The 5,000-nt window shown below is 53.5% G+C and overlaps 2 long non-coding RNA genes across 2 annotated transcripts in view; both read left to right on the top strand.

The window, feature by feature from the left end:
- Positions 1-1,759, top strand: part of LOC124018016 — a 30,746-nt gene extending 28,987 nt beyond the window's left edge. Inside the window, exon 3 of the long non-coding RNA XR_006835548.1 lies at positions 1,622-1,759. This is a non-coding gene — a long non-coding RNA (uncharacterized LOC124018016). The remainder of the gene's footprint in view (positions 1-1,621) is intronic.
- A 184-nt stretch (positions 1,760-1,943) lies between these two features.
- LOC124018017 overlaps positions 1,944-5,000 on the top strand; it is a 9,821-nt gene continuing 6,764 nt past the window's right edge. The window contains exons 1-2 of the long non-coding RNA XR_006835549.1: positions 1,944-2,126; positions 2,333-2,459. This is a non-coding gene — a long non-coding RNA (uncharacterized LOC124018017). The remainder of the gene's footprint in view (positions 2,127-2,332; positions 2,460-5,000) is intronic.

Below are 5,000 nucleotides of genomic sequence, written 5' to 3'. Positions count from 1 at the left end.
TGTCGGGTGTGATGGTGGTGTGATGGTGTGTGGGTGTGATGGTGTGTGGGTGTCGTGGTGTGATGGTGTGTGGGTGTGTCGTGGTGTGATGGTGTGTGGGTGTGATGGTGTGTGGTGTGTGGTGTGATGGGTGTGTGGGTGGTGTGATGGTGTGTGGGTGTGGTGGTGTGTGGGGTGTCGTGGTGTGATGGGTGTGGGTGTGGGTGTGACGTGGTGTGTGGGTGTCGTGGTGTGATGGTGTGGGTGTCGTGGTGTGATGGTGGTGATGGTGTGTGGGTGTGATGGTGTGTGGGTGTCGTGGTGTGATGGTGGTGTGGGGTGTCGTGGTGTGTGGGTGTCGTGGTGTGATGGTGTGGGTGGGTGTGGGTGTGACGTGGTGTGTGGGTGTCGTGGGTGTGATGGTGTGTGGGTGTCGTGGTGTGTGGGTGTGTGGGTGTGGTGTGATGGTGTGTGGGTGTGTGGGTGTGGGTGTCGTGGTGTGGGTGTGTGGTGTAATGGTGTGATGGTGTGTGGGTGTGATGGTGTGTGGGTGTGTGGTGTGTGGGTGTCGTGGTGTGATGGTGTGTGGGTGTCGTGGTGTGATGGTGTGTGGGTGTCGTGGTGTGTGGGTGTCGTGGTGTGATGGTGTGTGGGTGTCGTGGTGTGTGGGTGTCGTGGTGTGATGGTGTGTGGGTGTCATGATGTGTGGGTGTCGTGGTGTGATGATGTGTGGGTGTCATGGTGTGATGGTGTGTGGGTGTCGTGGTGTGATGGTGTGTGGGGTGTCATGATGTGTGGGTGTCGTGGTGTGATGGTGATGGTGATGGTGTGTGTTTCCATCTAACCATTTTACTGCATGTTACTCTCTAGGCATACAGTAGATCACACACACACACACACACACACACACACACACACACACACACACACACACACACACACACACACACACACACACACACACACACACACACACACACACACACACACACACACACACACACACACACACACACACACACACACACACACACACACATCTAGACTGACTGGTTCCCACATCTTTCTTGAGAAATGCTTCATAATGGACATTAGCATACAATTGGCACATACACAGACAGTACAAGCTTGTATTGTTGTTTGTTTTTTGTTTGAAAGAATGAAAATGAAATACAATCTCCTCCCCTCCTCCTCTCTCCCTCCTCTTCTCTCTCTCTCCTCCTCCTCTTCTCTCTCTCCTCTCCTTCCCTCCTCCTCCCCTCTCCTCTCTCCCTCCTCTTCTCTCTCCCTCCTCCTCTCTCCTCCTCTCCTTCCTCCTCCTCCCCTCTCCTCTCTCCCTCCTCTTCTCTCTCTCTCCCTCCTCCTCTTCTCTCTCCCTCTCCTCTCCTCCTCCTCTCTCTCTCCCTCCTCTTCTCTCTCTCTCCCTCCTCCTCTTCTCTCTCTCTCCCTCCTCTTCTCTCTCTCTCCCTCCCTCTCTTCTCTCCCTCCCCTCCTCTTCTCTCTCCTCCCTCCTCCCTCCTCTCCTTCACCTCCCTCCCTCCTCTCCTTCCCTCCTCCCTCCTTCCTCCCTCCCTCCTTCCTCCCTCCCTCTCCCTCTCCTTCCCTCCTCCGCCCTCCTCCTTTCTCTCCTTCCTTCCATCAGTCTCTCTATCAGTCTTATCCCTCGGTAGTGAACAGCGTTATTTTCACCCCCCACCCCTACCACCCCACACAATACGCACACACACACACCTTCTCCCCCTCACACACACTCACACACGCCCAGTCCGCCAACCCCACCTCAAATACACAACTCGAACCAGTCGACTTGTCGGTCAGCAAACGACCCTCTCCTCCTCCTCCTCCTCCTCCTCCTCCTCCTCCTCTCCCTCCTCCTGTTCTTCCACTTCCTCCCCGTACAGTCGTTCCTCCCCCAGCCCCCCTCCCTCCATTACCCCGTGTTGTTAGGCTCCGGCCCCGGGTCGTCCAGGGTTCAGGGGTCATGCTGTCCCAGGTCATGCTGCAACCATTGTCCATCCTCTACCCCTCCTCCCCGCTGCACCTGCCTCAGCCAATCGCGGTCAACCGCACCGTCGCTGGCGACGACCACCATCATCATCATCATCATCACCATCACAGTCCGACAGGAAGCTCACAACATCAGACAGGTGGGATAGATATTTCTCTGTTATCCCTGAATCTCCCTGTCTTTACCTGGGTAATACTGTGTGTGTGTGTGTGTGTGTGTGTGTGTGTGTGTGTGTGTGTGTGTGTGTGTGTGTGTGTGTGTGTGTGTGTGTGTGTGTGTGTGTGTGTGTGTGTGTGTGTGTGTGTGTGTGTATTAACTGGTGTGTGTGTGTGTTTTTCTACCCAGCATCCTCCATGAAGTCAGAGCTCAGAGGCGACGCCCACCACAAGCTAATCAAAACGGAGCATGCCCACGACTCATACAACCAGGAAATGACCTCATCGGTCATTAGCGCGCCACAGTCCTATAGCGAGTGAGTAGAGGCAGAGCTACTACATACAGGAGAGGAATGGTTTCTTACCTCGTTTTTCATGGGAGGGAGGGAGGGGAGGGAGAGGGAGGGGAGGGGAGAGAGGGGGGAGGGAGGGGGAGAGAGAGGGAGGGAGGGGGAGAGAGAGGGGGGAGAGAGAGGGAGGGCGGAGAGAGGGGGGGAGAGGGAGAGGGAGAGGGAGGGGGAGGGAGAGGGGAGGGGGAGAGAGAGGGAGAGGGAGGGGGAGAGAGGGGGGAGGGAGGGGGAGGGGGAGGGAGGGGGAGGGAGAGGGAGAGAGGGGGAGAGAGGGAGGGAGGGAGAGGGAGAGGGAGGGAGGGAGGGAGGGAGAGAGGGAGGGAGGGGAGAGAGGGGGGAGGGAGAGGGAGGGAGGGAGGGAGAGGGAGGGAGGGGGAGGGAGAGGGAGGGCGAGAGAGAGGGGGAGGGAGAGGGAGGGGGAGGGAGGGGGAGAGAGAGGAGAGGGAGGGAGGGGGAGAGAGGAGGGAGGGAGAGGGGAGGGAGGGAGGGGGAGAGAGAGGGGAGGGAGAGGGAGGGAGGGAGGGAGAGGGAGAGGAGGGAGGGGGAGAGGAGGGGGAGAGGGAGAGGAGGGAGGGGGAGGGAGGGACAGAGAGGGAGGGAGGGAGACAGACAGAGAGGGAGGGAGGGAGGGAGGGAGGGAGGGAGGGAGAGAGACAGAGAGGGGGAGGGAGGGAGGGAGGGAGGAGGGAGGGAGGGAGGGAGAGGAGAGGGAGGGAGGGGGAGGAGGGGAGGGAGAGAGGGAGGGAGGGAGGGAGGGAGGAGAGAGGAGGGAGGGAGGGAGGGGGAGAGGGAAAATAGTTTAAGGACAGTGACCTAAAGACGAGGGTTTAAGGAATGTTACTTCCTCTGTGATATTTCCCGCTCTGGTTGCCAGGGCAGCCCCCCCGCCATCCCAACGCTTCTGAGGAAATGGGCGAGGCTAGATGTCACCACCACCTCTATCACACACAGAGACACACACACACACACACACACACACACACACACACACACACACACACACACACACACACACACACACACACACACACACACACACACACACACACACACACACACACAGAGACTCATAAACACATGGTGTTTTGTTTCCAAACGCAGAATAAAAAAATAGAGTAAAGTGGCAACTGCATGATAACAAGAGTTCGTTTCAGGCCGTGTGTGTGTGTGTGTGTGTGTGTGTGTGTGTGTGTGTGTGTGTGTGTGTGTGTGTGTGTGTGTGTGTGTGTGTGTGTGTGTGTGTGTGTGTGTGTGTGTGTGTGTGTGTGTGTGTGTGTGTGTGTGTGTGTGTGTGTGTGTGTGTGTGTGTGTGTGTGTGTGTGTGTGTGTGTGTGTGTGTGTGTGTGTGTGTGTGCGTGCAGGACGGTATCCATTGTTGTAATATGAATCACTACTGTATAGGAATGTGATCAAATATGTTTTATGGACTCCCTTGTTTTCGTTTTTGTACAGTTTTAAATCTCTCTCTTTCTCTCACACACACTTTTCCATTCTATACAATTCCAGTAATATATACCTGTAGCTGAGACAACAAAATGTATAAACACACACCGCAATGTACACACACACACACACAGATAATATCTCCCAGGATGCATTAGTCAGGCAGTCTGTCTCTAAGTTTCCTGGAAACCCTCATGTGGGAGAAGGTGCGTGTGTGTGTGTGTGTGTGTGTGTGTGTGTGTGTGTGTGTGTGTGTGTGTGTGTGTGTGTGTGTGTGTGTGTGTGTGTGTGTGTGTGTGTGTGTGTGTGTGTGTGTGTGTGTGTGTGTGTGTGTGTGTGTGTGTGTGTGTGTGTGTGTGTGTACGTACATTAGCAAGTGTCCTGTTGTAGAACCACACCCTAGGGAGGGAGGGAGGGAGGGAGAGGGAAAACACACACGTTCATTCGTCCACACACTCAAAAACACGAACACCAGCTAAAACACGAAACCAAGTCATGAGAAGTCACAGCCATCTAAGGCTGGGAAATAGAAGGATCTACAGCGCCCCCTGCTGGACTAAATATAGACGCACACTTTCATACTGTAGGTATGTAGCATACTGTACTGTAGGTATGTAGCATACTGTACTGTAGGTATGTAGAATACTGTACTGTAGGTATGTAGCATACTGTACTGTAGGTATGTAGAATACTGTACTGTAGAATACTGTACTGTAGGTATGTAGAATACTGTACTGTAGGTATGTAGAATACTGTACTGTAGGTATGTAGCATACTGTACTGTAGGTATGTATCATACTGTACTGTAGGTATGTAGAATACTGTACTGTACGTATATAGAATACTGTACTGTAGGTATGTAGCATACTGTACTGTAGGTATGTAGAATACTGTACTGTAGGTATGTAGAATACTGTACTGTAGGTATGTAGAATACTGTACTGTATGTATGTAGAATACTGTACTGTAGGTATGTAGAATACTGTACTGTAGGTATGTAGAATACTGTACTGTAGGTATGTAGAATACTGTACTGTAGGAATGTAGAATACTGTACTGTAGGTA

The sequence above is a fragment of the Oncorhynchus gorbuscha genome, unplaced genomic scaffold, assembly GCF_021184085.1.
Source record: "Oncorhynchus gorbuscha isolate QuinsamMale2020 ecotype Even-year unplaced genomic scaffold, OgorEven_v1.0 Un_scaffold_370, whole genome shotgun sequence".
Lineage (NCBI taxonomy): Eukaryota > Metazoa > Chordata > Actinopteri > Salmoniformes > Salmonidae > Oncorhynchus > Oncorhynchus gorbuscha.
This window is presented reverse-complemented; position numbering and strand designations above follow the sequence as displayed.